We start from the raw sequence: 15,265 nt of genomic DNA, 5'->3' as shown, positions 1-15,265 counted from the left end.
GTTGCTAAATACTTTGCCAGTGTAATATAAAATATAACTATAGAAAGTTTCAAAGTATCTTGCAGACAAGTTCCATGTGTCCACAAGATCAATCCCACAAACTGTTCAAATTGTAATTATCATTTAGACCCTGCCTTTCTCCTCAGAGAAGACCCAAAATAGTCTGTGTCATTGTCCTCTCCTTCATTTTGTCCTCACAACAACTTTGTGAGATAGGTTAGGCTGAGTGTTCACCTGGCTCAAGGTCACCCAGCAAGCTTCTACAATCAAAGCTGCCTCCACCTCTGCACCGAAAATCAAATCCGGGGTGTGACCTGCTCTATGTGTGGGGCCTGAAAAAAATTGGGAGAGTCTAGTGTTGCCATGGCCAACACCAGGTCTGAGGCCTGCCTGAAGGCAGCATCTTCTGCATTGATGTTGAAGTCCCTTAAGACCAACATCTTGGGGAACTCTAAGGCCCAGCCCACTACCACCTCCAGCAGTCTTGACAGGGAATCTGCTGGTAAATTAGGCAGGCAGAACACCAGCTAGATTGCCAAAGTTTCCTCAGTGTCCCACTCCAGGCCCACACAATCAGTGCCCAGGATCTCCAGATCAGAGAGTACCCTGTAGAGAAAGTCTCTCATATAATCACTGCCATCCCTCCCACTCCCCCAACCCTTTGTCTGTGACTGGTGTATGACTGAGTAACCTAGGGGGGGGGGCATCTCTTTCAGGACAACAGTTTTTTCCTCCTGTACCCAGGTCTCAGTCACACATGCCAGATCAACCATGAACTCCACAAGAGTATTTCTGGTCTTATTTCTGTCAGCATGGGACAAATATTGGAAGACACCTGAGCATACCTGTATCTCTGGTATCTTCCCTTACCATATCTTCTCCCACTATTGTACCTCTTACATCACCGAAGTTAGTTAGCAGCACAAATTTTAAGCCCCCACCCCACAATTTTAACTGGTATTGATTTTCTAATTACCATTGCTGATTAAGGCCAACTAGATTATCTATTTTCTTCTTTTTCCCTTCATCACTAAATATATCTGACCTGATGACTGTGATATTAGTTTGTGTATTCATGTGCATTTTACTTCACAAGTAATGGCCAAACTGCTATTGTGATTGTTTATTGCCTGGATCCAAGCATACTCTGGTGGACACCCATTTCTGCCTATCAGATCTAGACAATTATGTGTTACATATAATATCTAATTTGGTCTCTAGTTTTGGTCCTGTTGTTCCAGCATCTCTTTGACAAAATTAGCCATATTTTCCCAGACAATTTAGTTAGAGTGCCAACACTTAAGTGGCATTTTCACCCTTTTTTTTTTGAAGTTGTCAACTGACCTTAATTTTTTTAACTGAACGGGAAGTTCTTCAAGCCAAATAAAACATATCCCTATTCAATATAAGTGCTTATCTATAGTAGCTTTTTGTGAGAGGCTTACCTTCCTGTTGTGGCAACAGCTGTATTGAAAGCTTTTGTTTATATGGTGATTTTCACTGCTTCTCAAAAGGACTTTGGATGCCATTCCATGATTTTAAGTTGGAAGCTTGCATTAAATGTCAGGATCTCCTGGTTCGCTGTTAGGACTGCAGTCTCATAAGGTATTAGAGGGCTTCTTCTGGACTCCTTCTGCAACTCATGAACTAGTCCTAGCTACCTCGGATAGACGCAGTGTTCCAAACACATTTCTCAAATCTGAATGCTTCTTGTCTGTAAGAAAATTCTGCCTTAGGGCAGGCTCATGGGTTGACTAGAATAAATGATTTCTGTCGATCATCCTTGGCATTTATTAGGGAGATTGTCCCAAACTGGAGAAAACATAGACTTTCCAGTCTACATTGCCTTTCTAAAACAAGAGGGAGACGCCTCTAGCCTAGGTCTTCCCAAATCATATTTCTGGATTCAGCTGTTCTTCTTGAGAGCTACCTTTAATGTGTTCTGGTTCTCTTTAGCACTTGAAGTTTCTTTTTTACTTTAGAAGATTTCTTCCTTACCAATATCTATTACTGGTCACTAATAAGAATGTACTGTTAGCAGTGTTTGCAATGCTCGTGACATTTGTAAATTTCAGTAACTTGTAACTACAGTGCAAGATGTTTGCAGTCAGCGAAATTTTTGCAACTTTTGTAGTAGCTCCTGTTTTCAATACTTGTTGACAGAAGTTTTTTGACCAATTATGAAGAACTATAGAATGACTATCTTGTGTGAAGGAGAACAAACTGCAGATTCAAGTCTGAAATAAGCTTACTCTCCTGCTTTGGCGAGGAGGGAATATATCCTTGTAGATAGGACTAATAGCAAAATGCTGGAAATCTCCTCTCTTAAACCACACTGCCCCCCTCACCCCATCTGAACACAATACAAGATAAGTGGAATGGCCCTGACATACCAAGATAATTGAACACACAGGAACTAACTTCTGCAATTCAACACTTTTGATAGGAAGCAGCTGGGAACATAGGGTGTTGGCCTACTGATACAACATAGTAAGATGTGAGGGAGGGACAAGAGGTGAAGATCAGACTTCGAATGGAGGCTTGTGCCAGCATGACATCATTGGCCTCATAAAACCAGGGAAAAGTGAAAACAAAGATAATTCCGTTTCAAATACCTTTGGAGCTCTCTTACTTGAGCAGTCAATTTGCACACCACTCAGGCATGGCTAACTTGAATCTTTGGTGGGGATGTATGTATGGTGGTCTAGCCTAGAATGCACAAGTGCTTTATTATTATTGTTATTGCTATTATTGTTGTTGTTGTTGTTGTTGTTGTTGTTGTTGTTGTTGTTGTTATTATTATTATTATTATTATTAAATTTGATTTATTAGACCGCCCTACCCCCGAAGGGCTCAGGGCAGTTTACAAACCAACCAAACACAATACATTACAACTAGAAACAATCGAATAATCCCAATTAAAATAATAAATACGATAAAACAGCTTTATTTAATAAAGCTTTTAATAAAGCTTTATTTCATTTTAAAGGATCCTTGTCTTGGACTGTCTGTCTGTTTCATTCTGGGTTCCAACCCACTGCCTTATATTACTGTGTAGGGTCTGATCAACTTTGGGATAGATAACAAGGGGCCACAGGTACTTTTACTATACAAAGATTGAGATGTAGCCCGTCTATCAAAAACAGGAGGAGTTATATTAATTACAAATTGTATTCCACAGTTCCATTGATCGGCAGACATATTTACAAGACCACACAGAATAATCTTGAGTATTAGAGCCTATCAGAATGTTTTGTTGTATTTGAGATGCTTGGGATATGTCCTGAGTATCACAGTTTTGCATCCAATCTTCTGTATATAATTCAAAGAACGACTGAATTCAGAGTAATTTACACTATTGTGAGTTCTGATGTGGTCTTTTTCTACCATGGTCAGATACTTCCATTCATGATTACTGTTAGTTGTAAAACTTGTATGCTGATTTTCTGCTTATTCAACTTGTATCTTTTACTGTATTTATTATAGAAAGAAAAAAACATGGCAATTGAAAAACAGTTGACTAACAATATCTGAGTAAAGGAAAATGAAATGATCAATAAATTCAGCCTTCTATCTTCCAGAGGCTTTCCTCTATAATTGTAAAGAGGAAGGCTGAGTAGTCTTAAAAAGTTTTCAGATTTTTGTTCAGAGTTCTATTTACCATTATGTTTATCAGAGATAAACTGTGGTGATTCCTCTATGTAGTCTCAGAGACCACTGTGGTGTTATCTAGTGCAGAATTACCAGAATCTTCAAAAAATCTTGCAGTCTCTGGTGACCTGGTGCAGTTTCCAGATGTATCTGGTCAATTTTTTGCTTTCTTTTTCCTTGGTTAGCATATGAATTTTCCTGTTACCTGGAAGGGAAAAGCCTCTTTCTTAAACCTTTTATCTACCTGGAAAAGTGGTTTTATATTAGCCTGTGGGAGTTCACAGGGTATAAACAAAGCATTCACTTTGCAAAGTGAAAATCTTTTCCACAGACACCTAAGGTAAAGTGTCATTTCCCCACACAGGCATCTTAACTAATGTTTTGACCTTAGCAAACAGAGCATTTTGTTTAATCCTTTGAAAGGGATATGTATTTGAAATGCTAGAGATGAGAGTTTTTGTTCTGTTACTGTTTAGTGTAGTGATTTTCATATTCTGATCAGATTTGATCATTTCTAACTGGAAAATATCTGGCAACCAAGAGTCTGGTGATCATGGTTTTGGTGAGATTTTAAATTCTTTTGGTTAGATTTTTCTTGCTTCTGCTTCTTAACTAATACAAGCGAAGAACACAATGTATTCTGAATCCTTTTGTGGTGATATGGCAAATATCCAGTTAAGACAGTCTATATTTTTCCATTGCTAAAATATGAAGGATTCAAGCCACAGTTTGGGAATAATCCTTTCCCAGTGACTTTCTAGTTACAACAGATCTTTGTTTCATTTTCCAATTGTAGTCTGACTAAAAGCTTTCCAAACCAGGATGCTTTGAATCACGTTCCACGTAGGAGGCATGGCTGGAGGCCAGGAAGAGCGCACAAGTGTAACAAGCTACATTTGTCTGTGTCACAGACAAACAGAGGTTTATCATGTGATTGGATGATGGAGGAACTATTTCTCTTGAAGCAGCAGCCCACACATGTGTTATCTTTTGAAGGAAGCTCTGGACAAAGTGAATTTTTCTTCGCAGTCAGTCTCTTTTGTTCTTTCTCAGATTTCCTTGTCTGGAAAGCAAGGCAAAGCAAGGCACAGGCACCAAGAGATGGTTTTGATACGGATATACTTTAAAGTCTCCTGTATAGCATTATCAGAGCAGCTGTTCGAGGAGGGCCTATAATAACAGGGAGCCCCCCCCCCCCCAAAAAAAGTTTCGGTATCCCAGTTTGTCATGAATTTTCTGGATTCTGCTAGTCTATTTTCCAAACAGAAGTATGTCAGAAGTGGAAGTTTCTGGTGAAGTGGAAGCTTCCTGGTTGGCATAACTTTTTTTAAAAAACAAGGAGCAATGGAAAAGAACAAAAGGAGACAGAGGCTCTGTCAAACTGGTTTTGTTCTCCTTACAAGTTGACTAAACCAGGTGATAAACCCAGTTCCTTAGTGCTGACAGCCACAATAATCAAGCGCCTTCTTTGTTCATTATGCTCTCTTTAACCTCAGTAGTCTCATTCAGCCTTGCATTTAGTAATCGCTCAGTGTGACGGCCTCCTAATGAAGAAATAAAACGTAGAATCTGAGACCCACTCTTCCAGCAAAAACATACCCTCTGCTCCATTGGCTTGTAAAATCAGGTTTCTGTTCACTATTAAGCCAGGTGAAAAAGTAGCATTGGGTAATTTAGGAAAAAACACCTGGAGTGGACAGAAAAGAATTCTCTTTCCAGTTTTGTGGGAAGGAAGGTGTTTTTGTTGCTAATTATTAATTGTAATTATTGACATTGACAAACCTCTTTCTGTACATCATTGTTCTTTGGTAGTGATTCATTTAATAACATTAATAGCTACCCTCCTTGGTTTTGCAACTTCACTGTAAGCCAGGAGGTAGACTTCAGCAGTGCTGCATTTCTCTTCTGAAAGAAGGAGAGCTGGAAAGCTTTCCCCCCTCCCCTTCTTATACAATCCCCATGACAAATTATGAAAATTGTGCATTTAATTTTTATGCACTGGTTGAAAAATGCACTGCATACCGCCTATAAATTACTAACATGCCCAGAATCAAAAACTTGGCTCTAAGACTACATTTTTTAAAAAAATTAACTCTTATGAAGCCAGGTTGGTCACTATTAAATCTGTTGCTCCAACTTTATGTTTAAGGCTCATATATATATGGAACCCTGGGCGGCAGAGTATAGGCTTTCAGGTGCTTCCATGTATGATCAGTAGCAGATAACGTTAAGGTTAGGTTTATGGAATATGCTGTGGCCTGAAAACTGGCAATACGTTGTGTCCTACCGGTCACTGAAAAACCAGAATGCCTTACTCTGGATGAGGAAGGATAATTAAGGGTTCATCATTTCAGGGCCTTAACTTGCCTAGGGAGCTGGAAAAGATGCTGCTAAAAGGTAATACCTGTTTCAAAGAAGCATATTTGTGTATGTTCTTAATGTCAGGCGGGGCATAAAGAGAATTTATGCCTAGGGGGCCAGTCCAGCTCATAGCACTGGAAACTTTTCTGAGTATGCAGTGGATCGTGTGGGTTGGGGCTTGGAAGGCTCTGTTTATGTAATGAATGCTGTGTAGTGATAAAAGAGGTTGGCAGTTAGTGGCCTCCTGTTTCATTCCAGTGGCCATTATTATTTATTGTCTAGTAAGTAACTGGGCTTCCCTGTTCACCTCTTGGGAAACAATTGGTAATGGGGGGTCTGACTGAAATGTTTGCTGGCAGCTGCATGCCCATTCTTCTATTTCTTTGTTTTAGATACTTTAGCAGAGAAAATAGCTGAAGTGATATCATTAAAGAGGGGGGCGGGGAAAACAGGGCTTCATAGGAAATTGTTATTCTGGATATGCTGAGAGGCTGGCTTGCTGACCTGGTCACATATTCTTGAATGAAGAATGAGAAAAAAAATTAATACATAAATTATTGCATTGAAGAGCAGTATGTAGACACGTCAAACTTTTGTTCTCCCTCGACCGCCAAACAATGTGCCTTTTAGAAATCTCAATTTTGGGAGAGTTCTTCCTTAGAAAGAACATTTTATGTGTTTCACTTCAGTGAATGACACTGAATAATTTGCTCTCTTAAGGAATTCAGACAAAGAGCAATTGATTGATATTATGTATTTAATGTTGCTAAAACAGCTGCCTTCAAAAAATTTTTCTTCTATAGATGAAAAATTTAAGCTAACCAGGCTAGATACTTTTCATAAAGCGGTCCTCTTTTAGAAACTTCTATTTCCACTTCAGATTATCATGAAATCAAAAAGGGCCTCATTTTAAATTGCAAGCATCACATAGATTGTCTTTGCATTCACCCCTTATAATTGAATTTAGCTCACTGCTGTATTTTGTCCAGAAAGTATATTGTTTTTAGATTACCATTTCAGCCCTATTACTCAAAACCCCTGCTTCTAATGCTTTCTGACAGTTATCAACATAATGAAGCATAATGAAATGATGAGCAATCTGCGGTGGAAACTCAACATGGATTTCGTGAGCATTGTGTCACTGTTGTAAAAATGCAAATGGAAATAGCGTTGTCCTTATCTTGTTTCCAAGGACATGGGCTAGATAAAGGTCTGAGTGTTTTAATCTTACAGTTGTTATGTTTGAGAATTCAGGTTGTCCACTTGAAACCTCCCAGATGTGTTGAGATCTGTATTTTCTCTGAACTGTGGTTTCAGCTGTATTCTGAACCTTCATGAAATCTCTCGGTATATGTAAATATTTATACAAAAAGCTGTTTGTGGGTTAAGATCCCATGGAGGTTTGAACTTTTGCATAAAGGAATTTGCATGGATTTTGTTTTCCTCTTTGAACAGTGTTTTAATTCTATATCTAGAAAGACTCTGACACCTGATATAATTTCAAGATCACTGAATGATATAAAAAACAAAAACAAACAACAGAATAACATATGGCTGTGACAGGAAACTGAATAATTTTTGCATTGTCTTGAGATTTTTATAGCATGTACTAATTCTAAAAAAACCTCAAAAGTTAATCCTTTCTGAGGATGAAATTTTACCAGATGTTAGGAGACAGAGCAATTTAGATACTATATCATTGAACAGGACTAGCCCAAGGTTTTCTTGTGCCATAAGCAAACTGTGACTTTGAAACCCTCCCCCATTCGATAGAGAGAACAAAATGAGAAGTCTAGAAACAACATTTTACTTACTGCACATTCTGAATGAACAGTTAACAATAAAATAGGTAAGCTCTTCAGAAGTCCTCCATAATGGTAGCTCCAAAAGACCAGAGTCAGCAGATGCGGTGATTCTGGAAACCAATTAATGCCATGGTTCTCATCAAGCCCACCACTGCAGCAAAGTTGTCTGGAAACAGCTGGGCTCACCTGTCTATAGGACCGTCGGACTTTTCCTCCTCCCCCCAGCAGCATTAGCGAACATTCCAGGAACAGGGCAGATATGGGAGGAGGGTGGGAAGGCATGCCTGCTGAATTGTAGGCCCGTTCCAAACGGGTCAATAAACACAGGTTGTGGACAGTAAAAAACCCGTTTGGGGAAAAAAACTTCACATGGATCCCACCCCTAAAATGAGTTTGCCCTGTGTTATTTCCTTCAAACCAGGTTTTTTGAGAATCATGCTATTCACAATTCTTTTGAAAACTCCCTGGCTGCAGCCGCTTGCCAGGAGGCTCTTTATTAGCCTCTGTTTTCTTTTTCTTTTTTTTTAATTGCAACTTACATTTGAGGAGCCATGCAGGTGCAGATGGTCCTATTGTGAGATGTCAGCTTGGCTGTGGAGGTTCATTTGTGCATTTCTGCGTAGCTACGCATGGGTGGGAAGTAAATAATAAAAAAGAGACGTTCCATGTTGTTTCCGTGGGTTCCTATCGCAGCCTACATGGATACATGCAGAAAACGGGTTACTTTATCCTGACTGCAACCCACTATACATTTGCTGTGCGGAAGGGGCCATAGAATGGAAGGAAGAGAAGGGAAAGAAGAAAGGTGACTGGTGGCAGTTTTCCTTCAGTCTCCAGGAGAAAAGTGGCTCTCCTAACCTTTGTAGTACCCCTCAAAATATGGTGTTTCCCATGCTACTTTCTGATAATGAATTTGGCATCACCTTTGTATGAGATTGCTATATTTTTTAAACTTCTGCTGGTTTGTCTTTTCCATCAGCTCAATATATGGAAATTATTTGGTGAAACTTTTGCAACCATGCCCAACCATGCACACCTACCTAATTTTAGTTTGTTTAGCTGATGTTAAAGAATATGATCAGGAAAATGCTGTCAAATCCTTATGTAAGCATTTCATTTTACCCACTCAAAGTTAACTAAAATCACCAATCCCAGGTGAGGAAATTGTGACAGGAAGACATAGAATGACAATAGATATCTTCAGAGTCAACCAAAATATATCTAATTCTCAATTGTGCCCTCTGCCTGTGGATACTTAAATCCACAGATAGGAGGAACACTTCCCCTCACAGTTTTTTTCTGCAGACTCATGGAGGCAATCTGATTTTTTTAAAAAAAATGGGTTAAATTCCCCCAATTCTCTCCCACTCACCCAGTGAAGGTGGTGGCGGCAGCAGCATAGCAGATCAGGTGAGAAAACAGAGCAGGGGAAGTGAGGCCTTGTAGTGACTCCCAGAAGGTGGCCAGAGTAGAGCTGAGTGGAAATGAGACCTCGCTGCAGCTCCCAGCAAGCTGGCAAGAGTTGAGGGGGGAGAGAAAGGGAGTGCTTCAAGAACCCAAAGAGAGGAAAAGAGAGAAAGCTGAGGTGGAAAGATAGGAACAGGGAGAGAAAGTTGGGGTAGATGGGAAGAAAGAACTGGGTTGGGGGCAAAAAAGCTGGGGTAGGGTGGGCGAAAGAGAGAGCGGGGATAGGGGAGCAAAAAGCAAAAAGAGTAAGAGTTGGGGTGACAGGATGGAGACTGAGAGGGAGATAAGGGTGAGGGGAGAAACAAAGATGAGAAAGGGTGAGGGGAGAAACAAAGATGAGGGCAATGCCTCTTCTGTGCAAATTTCTAGTGGGTCTCCACTTGTAATATACATGACACAGAGATCCAAAAAAACCCACAATATACCCAAATGGATTGTGTGATTCCCAAAAACATATTTGTGGAAAGACTCGCTTCTTGTGCCAAGTTATCCATGCTTTTAATGGCCTTCACACACACACACGCACAAACATATAAATCCCTACCAGCACAATCCTTTCTAACAGACCTCTTTTTGTGGGTTTCTATTGCTGCAATCACAGTGTTCTCACTGATGCAGATCCGAAAAGGAAAACTCAGTGGAGTAATATAAAGTTATGTCCACTTGTAAAATCTGCAGTTTGTTTAATGTTGCAGTTGCTGAAGGTATCAGTGAACACTAAAGAAAAAAGGGATGTTTCGAAAGTATGTATTACGATTGGAGGGGGGTTTTTTTTATTGCGCAGCTCACATAGCCGTGGCATTTGATTGCCTTTGAATAAGATCTTTAAACCTTGCTATGAAATAAGTAGCCAAAAGATCTTTTGGCAGGTTAGTATAAAGGATCTGTGCCAGAACAAATGACAAAGAAACTTGTAAAAACAAAAAGGGGTCTTGTGGCCCCTTAAAGCCTAGGAGATTTATTGTAGCTTCATTGGACTTATGCTACAGTCAATCTGTTCATGGGATAGAACATTCCTTTTTGTTGTTGTTGTTGTTTTGTTAAGTTGCTTCTGAATAACTCAGCTACTATCTGAACTATCCTTTAAAGAGCCGCCACCACAGTCACAATAGTTGGTTGATGATAATGCAGTACAGCTGAGTGGGTATCGAAGGCTCAGTGGAGCCATAGTAGCAGCCAAAGCAACACCAAGCCTCCCACAAAACTCTCTTGGGAATCATACAATATTGCTGCGAAGCAAAAGCTTCAGAACTGGTCCTATGGTTAGTAGAAAACATATTTTACATCCATTAGTGACAAAATCACATGTTCTGGACAGACCTCAGAAACGGCTTTAAATGAATGGGGGGATAAGTCCATCAATGGTTAGTAGCCACAATGAATAAAAGGATCCTCCATGTAAAGAGGCAGTAAACTGCTGAACACCAGAGGTAGTAGGCAATGTTGATGGAAGGCCCTGGGATCTATGCCAGGGTAACTGGTAGCCACTGTTTGATGCAAGATAGATGGGCCATTGATCAGACCCAGCAAGGCTCTTCTTATGTTCTTACTAACAAGTTAAATTTTTAGATAAGAAGGCACTGATTTAAAAAAAAACTGTTGGTTGCTGTTCAGTGGATTTGTGGATACTCAAAACAAAGAAAGTAGCAGGTGATAGGCATTTCAAGTGGTCTTAGTGACCTGTTGACTTCAGCCCTGACCATTGTGAGAACACATAGGTCCAAATGATAAATGTCCAAGGATGCCTTGTGGCTTAAGAAGAAAGGGTCATCCTCAAAGGCAAAGTTTATGTAAACCAGCCGACAGTAGTAACGGAGTTCACCCCAACTGCTGAAAGAAGGCAATTAGAGGCTGCAACATATGCAGCTGTTAGGGGAAAGCCAAGGCTTTCAGAGTCAGACATGCACATCCATACTGTTTACTGAGCCTTATAACCTGTCTTTCAGTGGAAGAGAGATTAACAATGAAAAGTATATCTGAACAGCTTCACAGCTTTCAGTTCTGAAACATGATTGAAATATCATTGACAGTTACAAGTGATTAATGAAGCCATAACAAGAAGGAGTCCAAAAGTTTTCTTGGGTGAAAAGGGAAAATGGATCTTTCTGCAGAAAGATGAACAGATATCTGCCAAGGGAGTCAAGATAAAATAGAGAATTGGGGCAAAAGTTGGAGGAAATTATACTGATTTGGAGAAAATGCCTATAGAGATTTTTTAAAATGAACAGAAATAGATCCACTACTTCATTTTGTCAACAGGACTTCCAGTATGGACCTCTGCTTGCATTTCCATTAAATATAAGGCCGTTTCCGCACAGGCAAAATATGACGTCGTGGAAACGGGAAAAGAAGAAACGCCTAGAGCTTTAGAGCCGTTTCAAGCGATGCATAGCGTTATGGCGAGCGTGCGCAGTTGCGCTCTGTCAGCGAAAATCCTTAATCGGCGCGAAGACGCCATATTCAAAAAACGCTTTGAAGCGCTCTTTTTCCACATGTGACGCAAATCCGGACGCCAAGAAGTCGTGCGAACCGGGCCAGCCACGGAGGCGTTCTCAACAATGGCGACCGCCAAAAGGCTGCTTATCACCGGCCCCCCCCCACAATAACACACGCTTGTCCCTGGTGATTTCCTGCATGGTTTCAGCACCTTTCCCAGGATCCATGTCGCCTGTGCAGTATGGTGGCTGCCCATACACACTCTGGTCTCACAGGTAACATGAACTGGGACTGACAGTAGCTGGGAGGGGAGGCAATGACAGATGGGGGACGGGCAGGACATCAGGGCAGTCACATCAGCCAACCGCGCTGCTTCACGAGTGCGCAGTCAAGCGAACGGTGAGCGCGGCGAGACGCCGCTTCCGCAGCGCTTCCATGCAAACCGTCACATTTCTGCGGGGCTCCTGACGACGCGAGGGCCGCCTGTCTGTGCTAATCGCTAAAGTAATCGCCGCTGACAGCGCTAGTTATTTCACGCATCGCCATCAGTTGGTCGCCTTCCTTTTGTCCGTGCGGAAACGCCAGCTCTGGCAAAATATTGTTTTCAGTGTGCCATGTTCCCTTTAATTATGAGTTCAGAAGAGAGCCCAAGATTTGTCTGAAAACATATGATAGCAACCTTGCTGAAGGTGAGCATGTAGTGATCTAGCAAGAGTCCTGACAACAGATTCCGCCCGCCCCCAATAAAGATGGCAATATCGTTGTTGTTTTTAATATATAGCAAGGAATATTTTCTTGATTAGAATGCTCCCCAAAATGGACTGATCTTGTCCCACCATGTTAGTGTATCAGTGTAGGAAAATGTAAAGAACCTGAACTTTTCTTTCCTTTAGTAACCACTTATTTCTACATTCAGGGTCAGTTTGACTTGTAGGAACTGTAACTTGGATTTTGAATTGATTATACATTTTTTAAACATTACCTTCATCTTTTCTTGCTTTCTTCATTGTATTCCCTGCCACACCGTTTTCACATAATAAGTTCTAACTCCTGAAAGTGGTATAGCAGTAAAAGGTTGACCACAGCATTTTACACAATGGATAATGTGTGTCTTACGTATCTAACCATGAAAGGAAGTGATATCTGTTGATTTATTTCCAAGTGTCTATCCTATGAATAGGTTCTATACCCTACGGAATATTCTAGTGGTGATTTACTGTCTGGTCAGTGTCATAGCACTGACTTAAATCTGATTCTTCGTAACAGTTTCCTTTTGGATTACAGTAAACATTGGCATGTTTGCCTTGTTAGATCATACTTATTATCATGCATTAGGTTTTCCCTTTTGTAAGGCCTTATTCTGGTAAATTGCTTAGAGATGCTGGCAAGAGTCTGATTACAACCAACACCTTTTAATATTGCTGAAGTTAAAAGTATTATCTCAAAGGCTACTATCTACTATTCACAAGGCCCATTTAATGTTTGATGTAATCTGCTCATCTGGTTGAATCAATACTCTATGCTAAACCAGTAGCTTTCATATTTCTGCTTCTCCAGTTATACTTTCGGATGGCAAATCTGCTTATATTGCCTATGTTAATGTAATAGATGGCGGATGTCCAGTATGTATTGTCTTGCACAGCTCACTATCCAAAATAAAGTCACCCATGGAAAAACTGGAATAAGAAGAGCATGTTTTGTAAGATGCCTAAAATTTTGAAACTCAGATTCATCTTTCGCTTGACTTTAATTATCAGGCAATACATGGATTAACTTCATTTCTTCTCTAAGTGTATTTCTACGTCTGCACAAACCTGGGTCATGTGTACTGACACACACATAAAAAACACTGGTTGACAGATTGGTGTCTTGTAGCATCTGATTTTACACACTCTATACATTATTCTTTGCTTTTTTCAGAAAGTGCTCAGCCTGTAATAAGATAAAGAATTATTTCAAAATTGTTCATCATAGCAACAGCTGGTCTTAATTTCATTTCCTAGACAGAGTGCAAAAGATCTCTATTGTATAAGGATTCTGGCTTCCTCAAGGTAAATTTGTATAAGTGTTGTTATTAAGGAAAGAAGGAAGTGCTTTTTCATGGCAATAAATATATTTATTAAAGTGTTTCTTGATGGGGTATTTAGTCTCCTGCTTCCTCTCAGACATGATCTGTTTCAGGTAGTTGGACATCTTAGCTCTAGTGGAATCCACACATGAATCTATATCAAGTGTAAGATGATTTCTTCATCATCATCATTGATTTTGTTTAATATCACAGCGGCCAATTCTTCAGCTAATTGTTGGCCTTTCATAATAATTCAAGCCCTACCCAGAGGCCTAGGATGTTGTAATGTATTGGTGTCGTATTTGCATGGATTCCAGCAGGGCTGCCTTTTGAATTTGACAGATGTAGGCTTTGTTGATTTGAAGATATTTCAAGTGCCACCCTAGTGTTTTCAGTATGGTGCCCAGGGTGCTGATTGCCACAAACCAACTGGTTTGTGCCATCGTCACTGAATAGTGACTTTCTCATGTTCGTTTTCAACAACCCTGCTGTCACTAGTTATTGCTATGTCAGTGATGGTCACTTTCTTGTCCTCGATCACTGAGATGTCCGGTGTATTATGTGCCAACACTTTGTCCATTTGGATTTGAAAGTCTCATAAGATCTTGACCTTCTTATGTTCTGTGACTTTCTCTGGACATTCTTCCCACCAGCTTTTAGCTGTCCTAATGTTGTAATTCTTGAATACATTCCAGTGGATCTTGTTGTCCACTGATCTGTGCCTCTGTATTCAGTCTGGGTGATCTTTTTGCAACTGCTGAGTAAATGATCTACAGCACAGGTGTCAAACACGCAGCTCTCCAGATGTTACGGACTACAGTTCCCATCATCGCCTGCCAGCATGATGCTGGCAGGGGATGGTGGGAGCTGTAGTCCATAACATCTGGAGTGCCACGAGTTTGATACCTACGATCTACAGTTTCATCAGCTTCCTTGCTCACTCTTCAATTTGCATCGTCTGAGGATTTTTCTATTCTGGCCTTGATCACATTTGTCCTAATTGCCTGCTCTTGAGCAACTAAAATCAGTGATTCAGTTTCCTTTTTTAAAGTGTCAGTCGTTGAGTACAGCCAGGTTTTTTCATTTTCTGACTTGTCCTTGATCTTCTCCAGAAATTGGCAGTGGACAAGGTGGGCTCTTATTATTGTTATTGTTGCTGTTTTTGAATCCCCCTGGTCTTCTGGTGTGCTTTTAATTTGTAAAGCAAGTATAAATGTTTCGTTAAGATTAAACACATATCTGTTTCAAGCAGTCCTGAGAATGCACTCTTCATTTAAAACATCAGGAATGCTTCTCTGGATCAGGTTGAAATAATTCATCAGTTGTTCATGGGTCAGCCACGATTTACCATCTTCATGCCTCTGATTGCTCAATATCCCTCCCCCTCCCTTGCACGCCACCCCTCCCTCTCCGTCCCTTGCATGGTGCCCCTCCCCTTCCCTCCACCCCCTCCCTTGCATCCCACCCCTCCCTCCCC

The 15,265-nt window shown here is 40.5% G+C and overlaps 1 protein-coding gene across 2 annotated transcripts in view; it reads left to right on the top strand.

Moving 5' to 3' along the window:
* The window catches only part of EPHA4 (EPH receptor A4), a 178,646-nt gene that overhangs the window by 75,944 nt on the left and 87,437 nt on the right, over positions 1-15,265 (top strand). The gene's annotated exons all lie outside the window — the stretch shown is intronic.

This window comes from Sphaerodactylus townsendi, linkage group LG08 (assembly GCF_021028975.2).
Source record: "Sphaerodactylus townsendi isolate TG3544 linkage group LG08, MPM_Stown_v2.3, whole genome shotgun sequence".
Classification (NCBI taxonomy): Eukaryota; Metazoa; Chordata; class Lepidosauria; order Squamata; family Sphaerodactylidae; genus Sphaerodactylus; species Sphaerodactylus townsendi.
Note: the sequence above shows the minus strand (reverse complement) of the source record. Positions and strands in the feature narration are given on the sequence as shown.